At 50.6% G+C, this 24,885-nt stretch overlaps 1 protein-coding gene across 2 annotated transcripts in view; it reads right to left on the bottom strand.

Moving 5' to 3' along the window:
- The window catches only part of LINGO1 (leucine rich repeat and Ig domain containing 1), a 159,101-nt gene that overhangs the window by 55,935 nt on the left and 78,281 nt on the right, over positions 1–24,885 (bottom strand). For both annotated transcript variants that reach the window (XM_077185635.1, XM_054642014.2), the window contains 2 exons: positions 8,599–8,741; positions 4,250–4,335 (listed from right to left, as the gene is read on the bottom strand). The gene's annotated coding sequence lies outside the window, so the exon portion shown is untranslated. The remainder of the gene's footprint in view (positions 1–4,249; positions 4,336–8,598; positions 8,742–24,885) is intronic.

A 24,885-nucleotide genomic window follows, 5' to 3' on the forward strand; every position in this document is an offset into this window, starting at 1 on the left:
CAAGCTCCTCCAGAGCTGTGCTCTGATAAGAAATCACACTGCACACATGCTTGCAAAGGGCTCTCTAAATCAGCAGCCCTCAAAAGCAGCCATTGTCTTTGATTGATTCATAAAACTGGAGCTGCTTCCATTCCCTGCTCCAGAGCCAGGCAAGGGAGGATTCAAGGAAGGGAGAAGGTGGAGTGTGGGTGGCAGTGATTAATTGTGGAACATGGCACGGCACTGGGAACACTCCATGGCTTGGCTGGCTTTGATGTTCACGCCTTCATCCTCCTCACTTGGTGGTTTAGGCACCAAGATGGGAACCAAGGACCCCTCCCAGGCTCTGAGAGAGATTCTCAGGCAAGTCCCAGGGCCCTGCTGTGGCCGGGTGAGCACTTACAACATCAACATTGCCTTAATCAGCAAGTCTGCTCCCTCTGCATGTTCTGAGTCAGAGCTGCTGATTTTGGTGACAAGAGACTTTTTTTTTTTTTTTTAAGCCCTATTAGCCTTGCAGAGCTAACAGAGCTAAGAGCAAGTGAATGGGATGCTAATTTTGGATCACACCTCACAGCACTGGGAGAGCACTTCCTAGAGCAGCCTGTCTCCACAGGCAAGCCACGTGCTCCCCACAGCCATGGGGGGCAGGACACAGCCAGGAGGGAGCCATGGGGTGCACCAGGGCATTATTCTTGTTCCTAGTACACCCTAATATGTCACTAAGCTGCCTCCATTCCCTTCTAAGCCCTGAGTCCATCACCAGCAAACATCCACAGGAACAAAGCAGCCCTCTGACTCCCAACTCACCATCTCCAAGGTCAATGCAGTGATCACCTCCCTGCAGTGAATACAAACCATCCCAGCCCCTCAGTGCTAACCAGGACAAACACTCCTGCTGCCTCTCTCCATGTGCAGTGAGATCAGGAGAAGTGGAAGCCTTGCAGGAGTAATTAGAACAGTCTTTAAAAAGTAGTCAGGCTATCCTAAATATTTCATGGAAGGTAATTTTATTTTTTTTTAAGCTGCTTTAAAACCCTTCCTTGCCCCTTGGAGCATGTCAGGGTGCAATTAAGCAGAAAGTATCAAGGCATAAACCCAAAGAAACAAACTGCCATGCACACCCACCTCCACTCTCACTTCTTCCCTGTGGTTAACATTGATGTGACATCCCAAAGCTGTGTGTGCACACGATATCATCTCCCAGCCCAAGACAAGGGAGAGCTGCCTCAACTGTTAGAAAACCTCAGAAGCCTCCCAGAGTCACAAACACAGTGCCCAGATTCCTGCCACAAAGAGTCCCTGATGGTCCCCACCAAACCCTGAGCATCAGACACTCTGTAAGATCCCATCAATGGGCTCTGCAGAGCTGCTGGACATCCAGCAAATGGTGACAGCAACAGCAAATTTGCTGATGATGACATCCAGCAAATGCACTCATGGTGCCACCCTTGGGCAGGGCTCTCTGCCTGGCTTGGTAGATTTTTGCAAAATTAATAATTATTTTTAATTAATTAAGAATTATTTTTAACAACAGAAAAATCTCTTAATAGCTTTGTCAGCCCTTGGAGGGAGATGTTTGAGAAGAAATCTGTTTCAATCCAAAGAGCCAGGTGGGAACCAGGTAAGGCAGAGAACAGAAATTCAGGTGTGCCCTTGGCTCTACTGGGGTGAAGAAGCCAATGTTCCAGAAGAGACCACAGACACCTCTCCCTGTGTGACACTCCTTCCTCCAGCCCAGCTCTCTCTCAGCTCTCCCAGCCCCACTGTTAAACCACAGCATTTGGGGCAGCTGAAGACAAGAGTGGTCCTGGTGTCCCCACTGTCCCTGGGGACAGCCCCAACACTGCTGCCACTCCTACATGTCCCCCCAGCTCGTGGGGCTTTTGATGTAACCTTGGCACCAAAAACTTGCTTTTCAATAGAATCCAAAACATTCCACAGGGGCTTGGTGGAAACCCTGATGCAAGTCCATGGCCACATCACCAGAGCTAGAGAGCACATGGGGGATTTTTTGGGAGCATTTATGGCACATGCAGTCAGAGAGGAAGAGAAACATCCCTCAGAAACCACAGCAGTTCAAAGATCTACTCAGTTTGAACACTAAAAATTCATGCATTAAAAATCCACTCAGGCTCAGAACTAAATAAAGCCTCTGACCACATCATCCAGCCCAAGGTTTGCAGGCTCCTTGAGGAGAGAGCTTCTGTGCCTGCTGGATGTTCAGGCTGAGATCCCTGCTCCCAGCACCACATCCTGCTTCCCTCCAAGCTTCTGGGCAGGGCAGGGGTCTGTGGGGTGTTTGGGACCCCAGCTGTGCCTGGCTGCCCTCTTCTTGCACTGCTTAGTGGGCAGAGCAGCCTCTGCCATCTCCCTCATTATCCCAAATTCCCTAGGAAAAAAACTTTTCTCCTTTTCTCAAAGGAAAAAGCAGAAGGAAAACCAAAACCACCTCGTTTTCTATATACTGTTCTTAGGAAAAACCTTCAGTTTTTGCAAAGAGCACTCTGAAAGAAAACACCCAAATCCAAACACAGAGCAGATGGTTCTTGGTGCTTATATTTTCAGGAGGACTTTAACCAGCAGGATCATTTCCCAGCAGAATTTTGTTTTAAGAGACAATCACTAAAAATAAATGCACTTCAGAGCTTGCTGTTGAGAAGGTATTTTCACAGAAAACTGCTATTTCCATGGTCCCTGTAGCTGCTCTGTCAGCCCTGACACAGTGGGAGCTCCTCCTTGGAGCATCTTTCACACACAGCTTCTCCCAGGGTCCAATGCACACAGAGCACCTGTGGGAGCAGGGAGGGATGTCTGGGCTCATTCCTGATTACCATAAAACAGGAAACAGCAACAAGAAGCTACAAACACCTCCCTGCAAAGCTGGAAATGCCTTCCACAGGCTCCTCTCACACAGGAATGTGAGGCAAGGTAAGGACAGGTCCCTTTTTTGCATGCACCAGGTTGAGCCTATTCAGCCTGCTCTTTGCTTTGAGCAAAGAGCAACATAAGGGAGAAATGACATATCTGAGTGTGAAAGAGTTCTGCTTCACTGTTCTGCTTCTCTTTTCCCTGAACCAGGCATGGAGCACCACCCTTGGGCAACCCCCAGTGAGTCCCTGTGCTCTGCCCAGGTAGGAGTGCCCCTCCCAGTGCCACCACTCCTGTTGAACAGAGATGCCAGCACTTTCCTCCATCTCCTACTACCTTGGACAACATCCAGTTTCAACAAACCCTCCCCCAGCTGTGGCAGATGAAAGATGCTTGAATCATCCTAATTTTTTTTTTTTTCATTAGGAAACCAAACTCTGCTCTTCACCGAGAGATCCTTTTTATTCTCTCTCGAGGACTGACATGCTGGGAAATTACCTCAGCCCAGTCAGCTCTGATGTTTGCTGTCTCACGCATCTCCTGCACCAGGCTGACAGCTCCCAGAGCCAGCTGAGGATGGGGATGTGCAGAACAAGCCCAAAGCTGCTCCTGCCTCTTTTAACTGTCCCGGCAAGAGCGCGGGGAGGAGCTGAGCCGGGGGAGCCGAGCAAGGAGAGCAGAGCCATCTCCAAAGGCAGCGCTTCTGGAGGACCCTCTCGCCTGCCCTCTCCTGGAGGATAAAACTGCTCCTGCCCGGCATTCCTGAGCTGTCCACCTGAATCACTCCACGTGGGCAGCGTTTGTCCCTCCCTGATGTAACACGAGCTGGAGCAAACCCTCCCGAGCAGAGTCACACAATCCCTTTACAAAGCCCTTTCTCAAAATCATCACCATCCAAATACTCATTTTAGAGGCCTCTCCCCCTGGTAAAACACTCCCCTGAGCAAGCACGATGGACTGACTGAACACCTCCCACCTGCCCCAGGTCCCAGCTGGAAGCCATCCCTACCACAGGGATGGGAGACAGGCACCCAGCTGCCCCAACCCCACCAGCAGGGATGGGAGACAGGCACCCAGCTGCCTCACCCCACCACAGGGATGGGAGACAGGCACCCAGCTGCCTCACCCCACCACAGGGATGGGAGACAGGCACCCAGCTGCCTCACCCTCACCACAGGGATGGGAGACAGGCACCCAGCTGCCTCACCCACCACAGGGATGGGAGACAGGCACCCAGCTGCCTCACCCACACCAGCAGGGATGGGAAGCCACCCCAGACTAAGGGGGAAAGAAAAGGCATTTTTACCACACTTTTGGCAATGGAAACCCGTCCAGCCCTGGACTCAGCACCACAAATGGATGTGAGCATCACCTGCAGCAATGCTCTGAGCTCACCTACCTGGGTCAGATGAAGGCAGGATGCTGGGGGATCAGATGCCAGGTGTGCACTGGGCTTTGGCCTCTCCTCTGCTTTCCACTCATGCACTGTGAACAAAAAGGAAACCAAAATTAGGGTTTTAAACCTGGCATTTGAGAGGCGAGCAGGAGAGAAATTAAAAAGCTGTGAATGCTTTTCCCTCTCAAAACTGAGCTCAGGGAAGCTCAATCTTCATCCAAGCTGATATTTAAAAGTTATAAATCAGGCTGTAACAGACAGAAAAACACAACTACCAAAATTTAGTGGCCCTGCTGCTGGAAGGCCCAAAATGAACTGCTTAAGAGAGCCATTTTCCCATGGAAATAGAGCAGGTCTGTACTTAGTAGAGCATTGATCTGCTGACAGCTACCAGGACAGATTTGGGCCAGAGCACTTGGGAATCATTTGCAGTGATCTCTGAAGAAGCACATGCATGCAAAACCCCTTGGAAAAACACTGTTGTAAGGCACTGCTGCAGCCGATTACGAGTGTAGATGTCACTCACTGGTCAGCACAGGTTTACACTTCCTTCCAAAAGCCTCTCCAGGCAGCTCAGTCCCTGGCTGCATCCCTGTATCCCAGCCAAATGCTTCACAGAGCACAGGAACTGCAAAACATCACCAAAGGGCTGAGCTGCAAAAGGCTCTCACAGCTCAGGACCCCAGCAATGAGGCTCAAACTGGGGACACTGCACCCCATGGACCCAGGGGGCCTCTCCCACAGATGTGCTGGGATTTGGAGATGCTGTGTTACAGCCAGAACACTGCCATAAGTCCTGGGGACAACAGGCTGGGCCCTGAGAAAAGCCAGGAGCTCAGTCCAGCTGAGGGGTGCACAGGCTGGCAGCACTGGGGTGCCCCAATTTACCCAGCCTGGGGCTCCCTCCCACTGCCACCACAGCTGAGATGTGCTGGAGGTAGAAGAGCTCAGCTGCAGCTGTCCTGTACCCCATATTCACCCTCTCCCAGCACAATTTTTGCTGTATCAGGAGATGAGGTCAAAGCAGGGGGATGCATTCCTCCTTTCTTGCCATAAAATGCCATTTCTCTGAGTCCTGAGCCACTCCACAGCCAGGGGGCACAGAGGAGCCTCCAGGAGGTGTGAGCACTGCTGGAGGGGCTCCAGTCCCACATGGGACTCTGTCTGTCCTCCCAGCACAGGGACACAGTGCTGGGCTGGCCAGGAGCCTCTCCCTTACCAGCTTTCCTGGAGCAGTTATCACCCCCAAGATAAGCCAGGAAAAGCTAAAGCATCCATTTCCAGAGGTGTTGAGTGCTCTTGGCTCTCACTGGCTTCAAACCCAGGTGCTGGTGCCCCAGCCCTTGGCTAATTCTCCCCATCACAGCCCCCAGAGCAGCAGAGGACCTGGCAGACAGGTGGGCAGGGAGGGCACAGGTGAGGGGAGGCAGAGCTTGCTCACCTGCCCAGCCCCCTTCTGTGCACAGCTCCTGCACAGACTGGATGTGTGACACCAGTTAATGGTGCCTTGGTTTTTTGGGGGTTATTCCTGTCTACTCCTCCTTAGGAACTCATACATAAGCAGATCTTACAAAAATCCCCAATGCTACCAAAAAAAGTCCATCTGTGTGAAAACGTGGAGCACAAATGCCTCTGCTTTAGGGGAACAGAACCTGCCCAATCATGCTTCAAAGGACATCTGAGGTCCTAACACTGCTCAAGATCCTGCAGAAGGCATTGGAAAAACGGGAAATTACTTATTTGGTTTATTTTTTGCTTTCACACATCACTTATTTTAAAAGACTAAAAACATGTTTATGAGTTTAACATATTTAAATGGATCAAAATCTGTTCAGCAAGGATGGAAAACAACTCTCCCACCCCAAACTTCTTGTGGGCTGGGACCTGCTTTTCAATCTTCCACCCACAGCAAATATTTCAGATCCAATTTTAAACTGAAAGGCTGGGGACAGATTGGGGAGAGGACCCGTGTGGGGAACTGTGCCACTGCTCTCCTCATCACCACCCCGAGCACCCCTCACCTAAAGTCACTCAGGGACACCTGGGCAAGGGATCAGCTGGGAACAGGGGACAATAGAGGCATCTGTGTGTGGGGAGAGCATCTAGAGAAGATAAAATGAGAAGCTTTCCTTCCTTCCTCCTCCTCCTCCATCAGCAGCTTTCCACAAGGAGGATCAATGCAGCCCACTGTAACTGCACCGTTGTTCCATTTTTAATTAATGAAAGAAAAAACTAATCATTGAATTAAACTTCTCATTACTCCAGCTGAATACCCTCTAAGTAAATTTAATTACTGTACGAATTGGGTTTCTCCCTGCCTGTTTCATTAGCTACTGATAAAGATGGAGGAAGGGGGGAAAAGAGGGAGAAATGAAAACAGAGAAGGAGAATGGAAGGTGGGAACAGTAAATGCAACCCCAGAGGTACACAATTCTGGAGTTTCAGGGCCTGGGGAAAGACTCCCCCAAAGCAGGGTGGAGGGATTCCCTCTGGGGTAAGCCCACAGGGACAAGGTCCTGCCACCCACACCCTGGGGTCACAGCTACCTACAAAACAGCCAACAGAGGTTTGGGCACAACCAGCTCCCCTCCAAACAAGGGCAGACACTGGTTTCAGACCTGCAGCAGCCATGATCCCTTCTCATCTCACCTACCTCTGAACAGCCAGGTTTTTTTCCTCTGCAACAAAGGCAGCAACCCCTCAGCACTCCAGCAGGGAGCCAGTGCTGACAGAAGCATGGCAGCACGTGTGAGCAGATCCTGAACACCTGCTGTCCCACCACGCTCCCAAGCACCTGCCTGCTGTGTTTGAGCCTTCCTGCTGGAGTGGGAGTCCTGCACAGCCAGGCTGTGGGCAGCCAGGATGTGCCAGCAGCACACTCCTCCCAGGAAATCAGCCCAGGAAGCCTTCCTGCAGCCCCTCGTGTTGCTGCACAGATTTTGTTCATGGCATGATTTTGGGGCTTTCCTATTCTCATTCTGTGATTCAGCCTCCATTGCTCCTTCCTGACACAGGGCATGAACCAGCACAACCCCATCCAAGGAATCCAGCAGCCCCCACCAAGCACAGCCCCCTTCTAGCACTTTCCTCCACATCCAACAGTTCTGTGTGGCTGGGAAGGGTCACATTTAGGGCAGACTGGGGTGGAGAGGGTGAGGAAAGTGAAAAGCACAGCTGTTTTCTCCAGCTGGCTAGTTTCAGCTGAGCTGGGTGGTGGAAGTGCTACCCAAGTGCCAGCCACGATGGGATTTGGGACAGGGGTCAGATCACCTCTTCCCTGCCATCAGGGGGCTGAGAGGAGCCCATGCAGCCCCACAGGGGCTTGATCTCCTCCCCCAGTCCCTTCCTGCTTCCTCCATCCCCAGAGTGATTTCTCCTGTTCAAAGGTTCTGGGCAGAGCAGAAGGTCCCTTCTCCTTCCCATTTATCAAAATCCCCAAAGTGGGCTTTCCCAAAGAGCAGATGGGAAAGCAGGTAACAGGGAGGGAATGGCACTGGGTGAGACCTGCCACTCAACCTCTGGCACCCAGCACAGCTCTGGACACTGGGGCCACCCCCAGAGCCTGGGAGGTGCTGGCTCCAGGTGGGCTCAGCACAGCACACTCTCCTCTCCAGCATGAGCTTTCTGCTGCAGCTAAAATTGGCTCCCACAGGCTTCTGCCATCACCAAAGTCATTGGTACAGCATGTTCTGCCACCACAGGCTCTTCCCAAGCTCCCACTCACAAACCCCCAACGCTGCCTGCCATGGGCCCCACAGCTCCCACTCCCTCACACGCTTCTCTTTTGTCCTGGTGATTAAACAGAGAAAAGAAAATCATTCAGGATGACCAAAGAAATATTTTTTTTCTTTGCCAAATTTTAAAGCTCCAGTAATAATTTGAGGCTGAATGAAACATTTTGTTTGGGCTGAAGTGAAGCTTTCATTTTGTTTGTAGGTGGCTTCCCCTCCACCCTGGGGAAAAAAAAAAAAAAAAAACCTCGAAAAAAATCAAAATGAAATGTCATGTTGAAACAGATGGCTGAAAGGTTTCATTTTGAAAATGTCAAAATCAAACTTTTCAGTGTTTCACTTTTTTTTTTCCCAGCCAAAGCCACTTGCTAAATACAACCTGAATTCGTGAGCTGAGTCTGTTGACTGAAACCTGAATTTTTTTGGTGCATAAGCTGTTCCCTGAGAGCTTTTTTTCTGCAGGCTGGCACAGGTGCCCCACGCTGTGACCCCGCTGCAGCCGGGGACGCACACGGAGTCAGCAGGAACAGTGCCCTGGAGCAGCCCTTCTGCAGGGGGGTGTCCTGGGAAAGCAAAGCCAGAGCCAGGAGTCACAAAGCAAAGCCAGAGGCCAGCACTCACCGTGGCAGCAGCTCTCTGCAGCTCCTCTGGGGGGGCAGAGCCGGGCGCTGCGGCCCCGGGCACGAGGGACAGGGGGGTCCTGCCCGTCTCATGGGACCCAGCACGGAGCAGGGGGCACCTGGCTCAGCCCCAGACACACAGCCCTGCAAGACAGGAGGAAGGGGACAGCGTCAGTGATACCTTGGGGTTGTTCTCTTCTGTGTTGGTGTGCAGCTTTAGTTTTATATTAAGTGTTACTGGGATCTTTTCACAGGGTGGTGGAGACAAAACAATCCTGTTCTAGCTGGAGATTCAAGGACTGGAGACTCTTCAAACTTCAGGCCCAAAGCATAAACAATGTGAGAAGAGGAGGGTGGGAAAGCAAGCAAGGAGGATGAAACTTCATCACTTGAAGCTGTTAATTGGACAGTTAACTCCTATATGCAAATGGACTAAAACTTATAAAAATGTGAGATCTCATGACTGAGCCCTGTTTTGATTCCATCTTGGAGCCATCTGGGCACTGCCAGGGTGTGGCCTTTGAGGGCACTTCAGTAAATCCCCACTTTATTCCCCTTAACTCCATCCAGCCTCTGCTCCAGCTCCTTAAGGCATCAGCAGTAGTGCCCAAGGATCTGCCCTCTCCCCCAGGGACTGCTCACTCCCACCCCTGTGCTCCCTGCAGGGAGCCCAGCCCATGGCAGAATGGGCTTTGCTCATCTTGCTCCAGGAGGGACAATGTCCATCCCTAAACTGGTCCAAACCAGATCCCAGGGATGAGGTCTAACAAGCAGGTTGGTGCTGATCACATCTTACCAACAGCAGATCTCACAGCCTCTCTCCATGCCCTGGGTGCCAGTCCCCACAAGTGCCTTGTGCCAGCACTGCTGCCAGGTGACTCTGTCCCCATGCAGATGTCTGGGTGACAATGTGACAATGGAGGGCAACCACACACAAGGCTCCCACTCAGCAAGCAGGAATCAGGCTTCAATTGCCAAATTCAACAGTCCAAGAGTTTTCAAGCACATTGCAGCACCTCTAAATTCTGCCTTGAATTTTGGGCCTTGACACACAGAAGGGCATTGGAAATACCTTAAATCTGCTTTACATCTGCTATTGATTCCCAAAGAGTGACAAGATTCCCAGGGTACACTGGCAGGAGCACAACAGGCCAGATTCATAAGGGTGCTCTCAAAAAAACCACCCCAAAGCTTTAATCCAACACAAAATCAGTTATAAAAATCTGATTTATGCTCCACAAGAAGCTGGATAAGGAGATCACATGCCCCTATAAAAGCAGGAGTAGACACCTAAATGCAAACTCCACCAGAGCTCAAGTTAGAAACTTGTAGGTTCATTTCCTTTTCCCTTTCACCTCTGGTTCAGCTCAGGAGCAGCAGCAGAGGTGCAGCAGAACCATCACCCTTCCAGCACGATCACAAACCACAAAATGCCGAGGCTGGTGCTGGAAAACCTGTTTGTAGAAGATCACCAGCCTGATAGCTCCCTGAAAGAGGATTAGATGGAGCTTAGACTAAGCATCTCAGCAGTATCAACCCATAAGAAGATGCTCAGCCGCTGCCACTGCTAAGGTAACATGGAGATGGATTTATCCACTGAGAGGGAAAATCTTCCTTCTGAGAGCCTCTCTCATCCCAGAGAGGGCAATTTGCCGGGTCCTTGGCTCCATGGCCACAGGGGCAGGGCAGGCAGGAGCTTGCTGGATGGACTCACACAGAACAAGAGGCAGACTGGCTCCAAACTCAAACCTCCTCCCAAGTTCAGGGGGTGGCAATCGGAAATTAAGCCCATCTGTTCCTGAAACATTGCACCAGTGGAGAGGTAAGGAGGCTGAGAATCTGAGCTCCAAAGAAACTAAAAACAGAGAGACAGAGCTGCCTCTAAGGGGAGGGATGCTGCCTCGGGCTCACCACTGCAATGAGTTTGGAGAGCTCAACTAAATCTCTTTAGTTTAGAGAGCAAGGGAGGTGCTGCCAGCACCATGTGGGTCCCCCTGCACCAGCCCTCTCTGGTGAAGGGAGAGATGAGGCAGCTGAAGTGCCCCAAACCTCATGGAAAAACTACAGACAAGGGAAGAAGAGATTAGATATTAGGGAGGAATCCTTCCCTGTGAGGGTGGGGAGGCCCTGGCACAGGCTGCCCAGAGCAGCTGTGGCTGCCCCAATTCCTGAAGTGTCCAAGGCCAGGCTGCACAGGGCTTGGAGTGCCCTGGTCTAGTGGAAGGTGTCCCTGCCCATGACAGGGGGCTGTCCTTGAAGGTCCCTTCCAACCCAAAACACTCTGTGATTCTATGAAGGGAAACTGAGGCAGGCACCAGGGGTTCAAGGAGCTATCACCAGCAACAATTCTGGCCCAGAAAACTGGCTTTGTCATATGGAATGGTTTCACAAAGAGTATCAAGTGCCCCATCAGCATCAAAGCAGCCAGGTTTTATGTGTTTGAAAGGAAACATTGCCTTTTTTCCCTCCCTCTGAGCCCACTTTTCATTTTAACTCCCCTCATTTCTTTTCTACCCCAATCTAAACCAACTCTGCTGTCAAGTCCTTGCATTTCTGTCACGTTCACTCAAATAATTTCAAACCAAACCTCCACGTTTTCCTCTTCTCCCTTTAAACAATGATGCTAAACCAAGAAACATTTTTCTGCCCAGTTCCTGCTAAAAGTCAGGACAGCAGGGTGTTGGCTGGGAGCAGAGGCATGGGAAGAGCAGGTGGGACTCGGAAGCATTGCCTCCAAATCACCTCTTGCTTCCAGGATGTTCACAAAAGTAATTTTGTGCAGATCCTTTATCCCTGAGAGATGGAAATAACAAGGGAGCAGAATTGGATCAGGCATGGGGAGACAGAAGGATATTTAACAACCAATCCCAAGCACCACTCAGGTTACCCAGGGTCAGGGCAGCACAGGAGGCTGATTCCTCCAGCATCAGAACAGGGCAGGAGTACCTGGTCCCTCCTGCTCCAAGTAGTAAAAACTCATAGTTAGCAAAGAGTATTTATGAGTATTGAGGGGAAAAAAAAACCCACATGCCACAGGGAATAACAAGGCTTTCTTGTGGCTGGTAGCTGAACAGAATAAATCTATCCACTGGGTATAAATTGGTTAAGCAAAAAATCCCTCTCAACTGGAATATTTTGCAAGAAAAATCACAACAAAAAAAAAAAAAAAGAAAGAGAACTCTGAACCCTCATTTCTCTCCTCAAGGTCAGAGCTGTTACCCTCTTTCATGAAGGAGAAAAAACCACCTTTCACTGGGAAGTTTAGCCAAAAGAATTGAAACGTTTAGGATGTGAGTGCATTACTGCCTGAACCGGCCTGCCCAGCTGGACTAGACTAAATCTCTCTATTTTACAGGGAGTTATCTTTCAAAAGCGTGTGGTGGGGAGGCTGAGGCACCCAGGGTAAAGGAGACAGCAGCCCCTGGGACTACAGCAGTCAAGGAGAGCTCTGTGTGTCAGAGCTCAGGATCTAGAGCCTCTCTGGTTATTATGCAGAGGCTGTGCTAAGGTTGCTGCTTTAGTGCACTGCAGGCACTAAATTAAGGGGACATTTACAACCCACAATGCAGAAGCAGCTGCTGAAGGTGGCCATGGTGAGTGACTTCACCTCTGGGTGAAAGGCTCTCTGAGAGAAATCTCAGCCACAAGGAATCAAGATGGGAATTGAGTCCTTCTATCCACTCAGTGCCCTGGCCAGCAATGCCAGCACATCTCTGGGCACCTGTGGCAAGTGGGGACCAGGAGCAGCCTGCTCTGCCCAGTGCCAGCCAGGGGTGAGACTGCCCTGTTTGGAGGGGATGCAAAGCCCACAAAACACTGAAGCTTGGCCCAACTAGCAGAGTTCTCATGCAACAAATGCACCATCACCACCAGGGCAGCACTCCAAGGGATCTGCTCCTCAAATAAACTCCCAGACCAATCCCTGCCCAGAGCGTGCATGGCACAGACCAACAAGGCAGAGCTGCCTCCAGCATCAAGCAGTTTCTGGTGGCAAAACAAGTCCTGGTGCCTGCTCAGCCTTTTTAACTGCTCTCCATGGCCGAGCAGGCTGGGGCTACCAAAAAGGGGGTGACACATGGTGACAGCTCCTGTGGCTCCTCCTGGGAGCAGTCAGCACTGCTCCTTCCCTCCTCCCACAGCCATGCCAAGCCCAGCTCACCAGGGCTTTCCACCCAGCACTGCTCCTTCCTCCTCCTCCTTCTCCTCCATGCAGGGCAGGAACAGCCAATTTCAGCCCAGGCCAAAACCCAGTGTGCTGGCACAGATGAGCCAGCCCTGCTCTGTGCTCCCCCTCTTCCATGGCCCTGTGGAAGTCACCAGGAGCTTTTCCTTGCAGGTCCAGGGACGTCCTGTACTGTGCTCAGCCATGCAGGAAAGGGGATGGCTCTTTGTGGGAGCTGGCACAGACCTGCTCCTGCCCAAGGCAGCAATTCCTGGAAGTGGCCAAGGGAAGGGGAAGCAGAGGAAGAGCAGAGATGATCTGACAGACATGCAAGAAAGATGAGGAGAAAAGGAGTCACTGGGAATGGATCTCAAGGTCACAGCACACACCTCAGCTTCTGTTGAGAATTCCATGTGCTGTACTGGGAGCTCAGCTGGAGAGAGGCTGAACTGGGAGCAGAGGGAGCAGCAGCAAAGGGTGGGGGCACACCCCTGAACACAAGCAGGGCACGTCAGGGTGCTGGGCCCCAGGGAGACGGGACTGGCCATCCAGAAAGCACAAGTGGCATCATGCTAACAACCCTGCAGCTCACATATCCTTTTGAGAAAGTTAACTGAATGAATTTACACCTAAATCCCTTCAAACACTGGGGTTTCCTGCCTGTAGGGATTTACAGCCACCATAACCACTCCTGTTTGCTTGGAGATACCACATTTTGGGGACATTTGGCCTTTCAGGCACCAGGACCAGCCCAGGCAGTGCCCATGAGCCTCAGTGCAATCAGGCAGGGACACCCCACACAATCCCAGGCACTCTGGGAGCACTCCTTACTCAAAGGGATTACTGCAAACAGCCCAGCTAGGAACAGATGGGAGCCTCCTGGAGACCTCTGCTGCCTGCCAGCAGAGCCAAGACCCTGCAGCTCCCCTGTCTTTGGGAACCACGTGCCCAGAGTTGCTACACTTGACAAAGCAATCAGCCAGGGACAAGTTCTGGCTTCTGTTCCAGAGCAGGTCAGACCAGAGCCATAAATCTGCTCCTCTGGCCTTTAAATGTGCAACAGGTAGAATTCAGAGGTCTTGAACTCCTCTGATAGATGAGCCCTGAGCCTGGAGGGCTGCCCAGAGCAAGGGATCCTGCCATCTCAACCCAAAGGCTCCAGGTGAGCACGCCGCAGGGTGAGCATCCGATGAGCCACGGGGAAGCCAAAGTCACAGCCAAGGCCAGTGACAGGAATAGAATTGGCTCAGACTGAGCAAATGTAACTTTCCATCACTTTGCAATCAGCCATCCATCCTGGAGGCCAGCTGGCTGCCATGTCAGAGCACCTCCCATCCATTTCAACTGTCCTGAGAATGCCAATGCTACACAAGACTAGCTCAAGAAGACTTGGGAGAGTTATTATCCAAAGCCAGGTGGCTGGACTTGACCCAAATCTTAGGCAAGTGATTAGAATGATTGGCATTTTTTTGGAAAGCAAACTGCTGTGCTGTACCTGCCATCTATCTTCAGAAAACTATTAACTGCACAATCACCAAGCCCAGCATACCTGTAAGGCTATCAAAGTCCCTGCAGACTGATGAGGCTCCTCCTCACCTGCAGCTCTGGGACCAGCCACCCCTGTATGCCCCAAAAATGGGCTGCTTTGGGCAAGATGCTCTCCTTGGGCATCGTGGTACCATGCCCAGACAGCTCTTGCTGCAGGATCAGGGATGGGATAGTGAGTCATGGGGATGAGTGTGGAATTGCTGGACTGGGATGACTTTCACCCTGTGGGTGATGTGAAAAGTCTATTCTGGCTGGGAACAGATTGTCACAAAGCTGCCTTTGCTGAAGATCTGGAGTCAGGTCTCATCCAGGCCCCTCTGCTGCAATGGGACACTGCAGCACCACCAGCCAGCAAGGTGCTGTTCTCCCCCTTTGACTACACATGCCAAAAATAGTCTGCTTTCTCTCAGAGCAAAGGACACTAAAAGCAGCAACATTTCCAGGTGAGCAGAGCACAAGAGCAGCTACTGAATGACACCCAGCAGCTCCCAGCCTCTGCCCAGGGCACACATCCCCACTCCAGGACAGGGTCAGGAGCAGGCAATGCTGATCCCAGGCTCACTGGAGTGTCAGCCCAGCTTTCCTGCATGCCAGGGCAGGGGGCTACCCATTCTGGTTCAACACCAGAACCCCCAACTCAGCTGTTTCAGGTTTGAAACCTGAACCCAACTCCAAAATTACAGATGAAGGGAATGAAGAGAACAACAAGCCCTATTCAATGAATCAGAGCACATCCAGCACCCCACATCTATTGTTTCAGCTTGAACCACATCACCCAAAGGATGAGCAGCCCAGGATTTACAGACTGGGGACACTGTGTGGACTCAGGGTTATCTTGCATGTCCTTGTTGCTGGAGAGTCCACTACCCAGGAGCCCTTCAGAAACTCAGGGAGGTCGCACAGTTCCATGTCCTGCACATCCCCAGCCCATGCCAAATGCTCAGCTGGGGCTCCAGCACAGGAGCTGCCAAACCTGCTGCACCAAGAGGTTGAACTGTGCTTAGATGGGGATCCCAAACAGGGTAAAATCTGCATTTAATACCTATTATCCTAACATCTCCCCATCTGTCTACATCCCTCACATGCCTGTAACTGCAGCATGCCAGGGCTGCCTCATATCAATGGCACTTTAATTTCATCATTCCCAACTTATTTAGAGCAATTAGGAGGCAATGAGCACACGCCAGGGGCCAGGATGCACTTGAATAGCATCCAAGGGTTACCACAGTATCACAGGAGACTTTCAGATGGAATTATCAGCCTGAAAAAAAACTTAAATAAAAAGGAAGGCAGTCCCCAGAGGGAGGATAAGGTTCTTCTTGGTCCGACAGGTCCCTTTTTTAATTTGAAATTAACTGACAATTATAAAGAGGTGATATTCCTCATTTAATTAGTGAAGAGACAGCCTCTCAGGTTGGAAGACAGAGATAGATGTTTTGCCTGGGCAACTGGCTGAAGAAAGGATCAGGGGAGCAAGGCTGGGATTCCTGCAAGGGCAATTGCCTAATCCCACTTCAGGCAAGCAGGTTTTGCTGTTGACTTTTCTGGGAGAAAAGGGAAAAACCTGAGCCATTTTGGAAACTCTGGTTGGAAAGGCGAGGCAAAAAGTGAGCTGTTTCTCCCTAGTGATTTCTGCTGGGTGCTGGGAGCGACCCACAAAGCCAATGCCACCAAGCAAGCTACCAAAAAAAGCCAGCCAGCCTGCAGCCTGGCTTCCCAGTGGCCCCATTTCATGGAAGGCAGGTGAGGTGCCAAAGGAAGGGACAGCTCCTCACTTCTGATTTAGCCACAAGCCCACACTCCTCCCTCACAGGCTCTTTAAATGCCTGCCTGTGTGAGGAAAGCAGTGGCCTATTTTCCTCTGAGCAGCTCAGAGCAGCTCCACCTCGGAGCACAGCGCTCAGGTCTTATTTAGGATGCTTCAGACACATCCGGAGGGACTCTGGGAACAGTCTGTGGAAAGAGAAGACTGAGTGGGCAACCTGAGTCACTTCATTGCTTACAGAAGTGTACACAAGCATCTTCCATTTGAGCAAAGCCCTGCTGGCTCTGGGGACCAGAGGGAAGTGCATCTTCTCCAGCACACTCCATCGGTTCAGAATGGCTGCACAGCACCTTTCCCACCCAGGCTCACAGAAAGAGGGATCATCCCCCACAGCTCCAATCCAAACCTCTGATCCTGGCAATCTCCCTGCAGCACCAGAGGAGCTGGAAGCTGCTCTAATCTGCTCTGATGGCGAGCTCTGCAGAGGAGATTAGCTTCCTCCCGAGGAGGAGGAAGCAGCACAAGGCTGGGAGGGGAGAGGTGCAGTGCACATGCCCTCGAGGGATATTTTTACAGCTGGCTGCAAAACTCAGCTCTGAGCCCCTTGCCAAAGAGCCTGACTCATGCAGACAAATCAACCCAGCACCATCTCCTGCACGTGGGGAGGAGACAACAAGCACAGGAGTAACTGGAGACCCCAGACAGAACCCAGCCAGCCTTTACCCTGAGCCCGGGCCTCAAGGAAGTCACTTGGAGCTGTCAAACACCTCTGCAGAGGCCCCATAAGCTGGAGCTGAGAAGGACTGTGCTGAGGCAAAGCCATGCCCTGCCATGGGGGGCCCTCACATTACTTTTCCTCCTCAGTGCAGGTAAACGGTGCTGTTTGGGTTCTGAAAGCTCAAAGCCTCTGCTCACCTACCCAGAGGCACAGCCCAGCTCACCCAGGTGTGCTCAGCATCCTCCCAGTGAAGCTCTGCCTTCATCCAGGACAGGAGAGCAGCCATGGGCTCCCACCCTACCTCACTTTTCAGGCTGGTTCACAACAGCACCATGCAATGTCTGCCTGCCTGGGCACCCTGAGCCAGCTCAGAAAGAAACTCTTCTCATAACTGCTGCAAGATGCCAAAGGCTCCTGCTTCTGCCCTGCAGCGACCAACAGCACTCCAACCTCTTTCCATTCATTTCCCAAGGGATAAAAGCCACAAAGTGACATCCAGCACAGGCAGGATCATCTCACAGGACTACTGATGCTGTCAGCAACCACATGCACAGCAGCTCCCTGGGGCAGCAGGGAAGGGAGCTCGTGGGAATCCATGGAAAGTGCCAAAATATGAACTGCTAATAAGATGTATTTTCAAATATCACCACATTATGATCTATTGATCTCACACTAGAAACTTGACTTTTTCTGTGTAACATTAATTTATGTCACTTGCACAGTCTGGGAACAGCAGATTGAATGGGTGCCATTACACTAAAATTAGGTACTGCAGTTATTAACTGCTAGGAGCCCAAATTGTTGAGGTGTCAATCCAGAATATCAGCACCCCTACAACCCAGAGGGAGCACCCATCCACAGGGGAGTCCCAGCCCCCAGTGCTGAGTGTGGGACAGGGGCACCAGGCTCACCACAGAACAGGCTTTGCTCTTGGGCAGCAGCCCTGCCCAGGACCAGCCTACAAAATGGGCACAGGGAGGAACAAGAGCCAAGTCCTGCCCTGAAGCAGGGGAATGTCAGGCAAGGCAGTGTTTCCAACCTCATCCAACACTCAGCTAAGGCCTGGTGACACCTCCTAGGCTGGCTAAAGCCCCACAGAGCACCTGCAGCTCCTCAGAGAGGTGATCTGAAACCCAAGAGCCCAATTCTGGTAGGAACTCTAGAAACAAGTTGTCTAGCAGAAGGTTTTCACAAAAGCTGAAAATGCTCCAGTGGGACTTTGGCCAAATATTTTGCTCCCTTTTAAAACAGGGCCAATCCACAATCATTTCTAATGATCCCACTGCCTGCTTCTCAGAGTGCTCACAGAGACAAGTTGTCACCTTTAGACCACTATATCAAGGCTGAGAGCATCAAGTGGGGAAGATGATGGGCTTGGAGAGGAAGAACATCCTTCCTTTGCTCCACTTGAGCTGCTGATGGGTGTGCCAGAGCTCTCTAAATGGCATTACATTAGTGCTGCATAGAAGCAATAAAGCCCTAAAAGACCCCATTACATATTTACTGAACTACACATCACACAGACTGTCACCAGGACGCCACACCAACACTTGGAATAACAAAGCCAAGGGCTGTAAAAAGCACCAGGCTGGGCAGACATCCCCAGTGCCCACAGCTGGGGTCAGGGCATACAGCTGTGGGGAGCCCACAGAATAATCCAGCCATCACATCTAACCAAAGAAAGCAGCACAAAGCACGGTCTCCTCTGCCAGAAACTTGCCCAAGTCACAACTGCTGAGCACAGAGTCTGCAGAAGAATCAGCATCCAGGGTGAGACCTGCTGCTTTGCCAGTGCTCAGTCCTGGCACCAACATGCACTTTCCTCCTGCTGCTCTGGTTTCACTCCCAGAACTTAAATTTTTACTGTTAAGCTCAATGAGTTGTCATTTCCAAATGCCTCCTGCCTACAGGAAAGGGGGCTGCACAAAGTGCTCTTTGGGATTTCCCAGTAGCCAACACTGAGGCACAGGGCTGTCACAAAGCCCTCACTGTTGCACTGCCATGACAACTTTGGTAAGGTGAAATGGTGTGATGGCTTTTAAAAGACCTTTTTCTCCCTCTGCTCCTGGCACCTGGCATATGGCAAGATCACAGACCTTGCTCTGCCACCACAGAGGCCATCAGAGGCACCCTGGCTGGAGAGGTGAGGTCTCCCTCAGCCAGCAGCCTGTGGCAGAGGACAAGCTGACAGATGTGTTGGGACAGAGCTGAAGACTAAAAGGGGTCAGAGACAGAGAGGGGAGACTCCCCTCGGTGCTAACACGGGAGAAATGGAGTCAGTTTGGGAACTTTTGGATGTATTTTCCCCACCCCCCCACAAGGCACAGATTTGCTAAATCAGCACAGGTTTGCATGAGAGCTTTGCCCTTGTTTAGCAAGTAGGAGGGGCACAGGAAAGCCACAGCTGACTCAGAATGCATTCTCAGCTGCTGGCAATTAGGGATGCACCCTGAGCCCCAGCAAGTGCTCTCACAAGGTCTGTGGTCCCTGCCTGTGACACCTGGGGCACAGATCCAGAGCACAACACTGAAACAACCTCAAACAGGCCCCTGTCACCCAGCTCCCTGCTGCTGGAATCATGGCAGGAGCCTGCCAGCAATGCCAGAGAACACCCTGACCACAGGCTCGCCTCTCCCTCCACAGAGGTGCAAGCAAAGCCCAAGTCCTGAAGGCTCCTTCTGGACAAGGGTTTCTCCAGCCCTTCTTGCAGAGGTGCAGCCAATGTGCCAACCCACAGAGGTCCTGGCACAGCTGGAAAGCTCAGCCCTGCCCCAGGAGCACATGCAATGCAGCTCCCAGCCAGCTGCAAGCCCACAGCCCCTGCACTCAGGCACACACCAGGGGCTGGCAGCCAGAAATGCAACGCCCGAGAAGTTTGGTGAGTTATTGTGTCCCCACCAAATAGCTCTGACCTTTTCAATATTCCATATTTTTATTGGCTGCCCATTTCCCCCCAATCCCCACAGGCTCATTAGACAGCGAGCAGCTCCACAGCCAATGCTATTGCAGCACACTGAAAAGGTCAGAGACATGGAGGATGAGAGAGCCCTCTCCAGAGGGTGCTTGGAGCAGGACAGGAACACTCCTCAGCCAACACAAGCTGCACACCCACCAGGAGCGGCTGCCCAGGCACCCTCTGAGGCAGAGCTCCTGCTGCAGGCTCCCTGGGGATGCACCACACCCATCCTGGCTCCCAGACACACCAGCTGCTGCTGCAAGGGGACCTGGCCACCCTGGCACGGAGCCTCCAATAAAAACCTCCTGTCACAAGAAAGCACAGGGTAGGGCTGTGCTCCTACAGCACAAAGGCCAGCAGGAAGGCTGCAGAAATGCCCTGACTGCTGCCACAGACCTGAGGCTGCTGCTTAAGGAGGGGAAGCACAGAGATCATTTTCCAGAGCCTCGGGCACACACACAGGACAGAGAAGGCAGCTACCCAAGGTGATTATTAGCCATGTCTGGTAGATGTGAAAAATGCATATTTTACAATTAGCTTTTAGCAAATATTAAAATGAATATTATATGTGTTATGTTAAAAAGTTATGCTGTATTAATTCTCTTAAGTACTGTGTTAAATATAGTTTTAGGTTATAACATCATGTTAAAACAGAAATTATGTATGTGGGATATTTTTTAAGAAAGGAATGAGGTACTCTCACTCAGATAGCAGCCACAGGACACCTAAATCTTTCAGAGAAAGAGAATTTATTGCCCTCTTATCAGAAGAAATCAGCTTCTTCCCACCTTGCTCAGCCCTGAGACACCGTTAGGATTAAGAGGAAGAAGTTGACACTGACCAGACAGAATCCTGTGTTTGAATGGAATTTATGCATCATGTATGAGGTGTATGAATATGTAACAGGTTATTGTCTTAAGGGTTAATCCTCTGTTAACATGTGTCCTTTTTCAGGCTTATGTTCCTCAGAAAAATGTACCCGGACATCCATAACTCTTTGTTTCTATTGTCTCATATTGTCCAAATCCAAATTGTCCAAATTATTATTACTCTAACTATATTGCTATTTTTATAACCATTTTATTACTATTAAACTTTTAAAATTTTAAAAACAAGTGATTGGCGTTTTTCACAGTAGATGTAAGAGGAGACTGAGTCCAGGCCTCCCTCAAGGCATTCAGGGGAATGAAAGGAAAAACCAGCCCTGCTGGCAGGCAACAGGGCAAGCCCAGCATGCAGCAGCAGGGACAGCACACCTGCTTCCTCCCAGCCTTTTCTCAACCCCTGCCCAGCAAAGCCACCTTACACATAATAAAGCAGGACTCCCCCTCTCTGTAACACTGGGACTCCCTTTGCCTGCTCCCCAGGGAATGGGGAGCCCTAGGAGCGAGCCCTTCCCACAGGCAGGGCCCCGGGAGCGGACCGGGCCCTCCTCACAGGCAGGGCCCCGGGAGCGGACCGGGCCCTCCTCACAGGCAGGGCCCCGGGAGCAGGCCCGGCCCTCCCCACGGGTAGGGCCCCGGGAGCAGGCCCGGCCCTTCCCACGGGCAGGGCCCCGGGAGCGGACCGGGCCCTCCCCACGGGCAGGGCCTCCCCTACTGTGGGGTCAAAACTCACCAGCTGGCAGCAGAAACGTGTCCCCAGAGCAGCAGGGTGCAGCCCTGGCTGTCCTGTCAGGGAGGGCAGCCCAGGAGCAGCGGGTGCCTTCTGTGACGGGGCACATGCCCATGGCTCCAAAAACAACAGGAGGGAGCTGCAACCCGGTCCCCCAACAGCAACAAACGAGGCCCCAAAATGCACAGGCTGGAGCCCAAGAACACACATCCACCTACCACGAAGCCCTGGAGAAAAAATGAAGGGGCCAGTCCTGAGGTTAAATAGGGCTCTGAGCAGGTGTGGGTGATTAGGGCCATTAGGGCAATTAGGGCAACAGCAGCTGTGAACAATTAGCTTGACTCATGCCAGCTGAGCTCTCTGTCCTGAGCTTCTCTGTAAATACCAAAACACACCCAAAAAAAGACCCAGAGGTAGAAATAATAAAAAGACAGAAATAAAGAAGTAACAGCCAGAAACACCCCAGGAGAAGGAGGCAGAGCTGCCCAGTGGAGGAAGCCCTGGGGATGAACACCAGGGGTTAACACTGCAACATCCCAAGAAAGGAACATATCACTGCTCTGGCAATACCCAGATTTTTCTAAAATAATGTTAATTTTTTTTTTTTAATAAAAAAAATGGATCTGGGCAAAGGAGTGCCTTGACATTAGTGACAGATGGCAATTAAAAAATTTTGTTTGGAAAAAAAAAAATCTTCATTTGAGTCACACATATGCAGAAAGGAAAAAAAACTTAACCCCTCCAGAGATTACCTGCATCATGTCAGCAAAGAGCCAAATCCCAAGAGACTTCAGGGACACACTCCTGCCCTTCAGATTACTAGAGACCACAGCTGGAAGGAGCAGAGATGGGTCTGCCCTACAAAAAAGGTGTTTTTCTCCTCGCTGGAAGATGGTGAAGGCAAACCTTCAGCCCTCCCTGTCACAGCAGATGGTTTTGCTTGGGAAAGTTGTCATCCCTCAGCTGTGATGGTGGCATGTCCCTGGAGCCACATCATCACCTTCTTGGCTCCACTTGGCCAAGTCCAGCCTGGAGTGCAAAGACCAGAGATGTAGAGAATACATTGTTGAAGGAATTGATATTGTTAGGAAAATTAACCCGCAAACACCAGAGGTTTATGTCCAAAAAGGAGACAGAGGAGTCCTTTTACTTTATTCCAATAAAGGGAGAGGCCATGAGGCATTCGCCTGGAGTCTCTCCAATTTTTGGAGCACACAGCCTACTTTTTATCCCAATTTCCTGACTGCATTTCCCTTCTCTCTTTCCCCATTGGCTGAGGTACTTGAGAGGTGCAGACTTCCCAGAACTCCTGATACCAAAGATTTCCCTCTAATGTATAACCCTCCTTTTAATTTTTAATTCTATGGAATTTAGGGGGGTTTCTTCCCCATAGTTTCTTTCATCTCTCAATGTCTAATTTCATTTATCAGCAAACGTAAAGTTTATTTGTAAAAGCAAATATCTTTTTCCATTCATCAATCAGTGGAATCCTTCCCATTGTTTCTTTTATCTCCCAGTGCTAGTTTTATCTACCAGCACACCCAATATAAATATAAAGTTCATTGTTGAAGAAGTTAATATAAAGTTCCAATGTTAGCTGAATGTTCTATAGTTATGTAAATCCCTCTTAGTTGATTGTTCAATATTCTGTAGTTGTATAAGATCCCCCTTACTTCTTAGATGTCTGTAGTTATGTGAATCCCTACTGCTCCCACTCTCATGTAAGATGGCAAACCACCCGAGACCATGAAGGAGATTACATCACCTAACAAGCAAACATGAAACTCCCATAAGACTTAGCAGAAAAGGATTACCTAGAGAAAACCCCTAGAACAATGAACCACCATGCAAATAAAGAATTGAAACAACACCTGTAACCAGAGAGAACATAAGACAACATCAAAGACCCGAGTCAGAACTTTTCACCTTCATCACCCTGAGAGCAATAGTGGATTTGTCTTTCCAAACAAGCTGTGGGTCTGCTGGTAGATAAAACTAGCACTGGGAGATAAAAGAAACAATGGGAAGGATTCTGATTGGTGAATGGAAAAAGATATTTACTTTTACAAATAAACTTTAGGTTTGCTGATAAATGAAATTAGACATTGAAAGATGAAAGAAACAATGGGGAAGAAAAACCCCAAATTCCATAAGAGTTAAAAATTAAAAGGGAGGGTTATACATTAGAGGGAAATCTTTGGTATCAGGCATTTTGAGAAGTCTGTACCTCTCAAGTACCTCAGCCAATGGGGAAAAACCCCTAAATTCCGTAAAAATTAAAAATTAAAAGGAGGGTTATACATTAGAGGGAAATCTTCGGTATCAGGCATATCAGGGGGTCTGTACCTCTCAAGTACCTCAGCCAATGGGGAAAGAGAGAAGGGAAATGTGGGAAATTGGGATAAAAAGTAGGCTGTGTCCTCCAAAAATTGGAGAGACTCCAGGGGAATGCCCCATGGCCTCTCCCTTTATTCCAATAAAGCCAAAAAGGACTCCTCTGTCTCCTTTTTGGACAGAAACCTCTGGTGTTTGTGGATTAATTTTCCTAACAACCCTAACCAGAGCAGCCCAGGAGCAGTATAAAGACTGGGATCTGAAACCAACAGGCACCTACTCAGAGACTCTCGTGAGGAAAGAAGACCCAGCTCCTCCAGGCCAGACCCTCCATGCCATCTTAGGAGCAGCAATGGTGAGTGCACACCCCCATGGATCCCCTGCCTGGAGTGTTTCCAATAAAGCTGGAATCACTGGAGCTGCTCACGTGCCATTCATAACAACAGAAGCTCTCTGAGAGCATCCACAGCGAGAGCTTTGCTGACACTGCACACACCCAGAGCTTCAGAGACAAACCCTGGGGAAGATGGGCTTTGCCTTGGGAAGCAGAGCCCCATGAGCAGCTGTGTTTGCCCAGGGAAGGCGTGGAGAAAGGAGGAGAGAGGGGCAGGGGGAGGGCTAGGATGAGGAGCGGCGCAGGGGAGGGAATTACAAAGTGTTTGCCCTTGTGGCGAAAACGGCTGGAGATGATCTCCCACTGCTCCTGTTTTGACAGCCCAAACGCACTTGCTCGCACAATATCTCAGTCTCGTTAAAGGTAATTACAGTTCTTCCTGTGTAATGAGATGGTTTTTAAAGGCCATTCAAAAGAAATTTTCTATAATGAGGTTAAGGGTTTTATGGTGTTATACATCAAGGGAGCTGGTAATTGGTCGGATCCAGGCAGCATCCTGAAGCAGGGAGATAGGAGGTTCTGTGAATAATAGGCTAGCATGGAGTGCAGAGTCTCCAAAATGTTTTGGTTCTGCAGAGGAGGGAGAACAGAAATGAATGGAGGAAAGAAAAGAGAGAAAAGAAAAGGCAGAGAGATGCTTCTGGCTCCTGCAGGACTGAGGTGCCTGCTTCCATCTTGCTCTGGGTGGGTTCTGAGGAGCTCCATGAGAGGAGAAAGTGCAGTGTGTGTGTCTCCTGGCTGGGAATTACTGCCCTGCTGGCTGGCACAGGGTGGCAGTGGGACAGAGCAGGGCTGTG

This window comes from Agelaius phoeniceus, chromosome 13 (assembly GCF_051311805.1).
Source record: "Agelaius phoeniceus isolate bAgePho1 chromosome 13, bAgePho1.hap1, whole genome shotgun sequence".
In the NCBI taxonomy this organism is placed as follows: Eukaryota; Metazoa; Chordata; class Aves; order Passeriformes; family Icteridae; genus Agelaius; species Agelaius phoeniceus.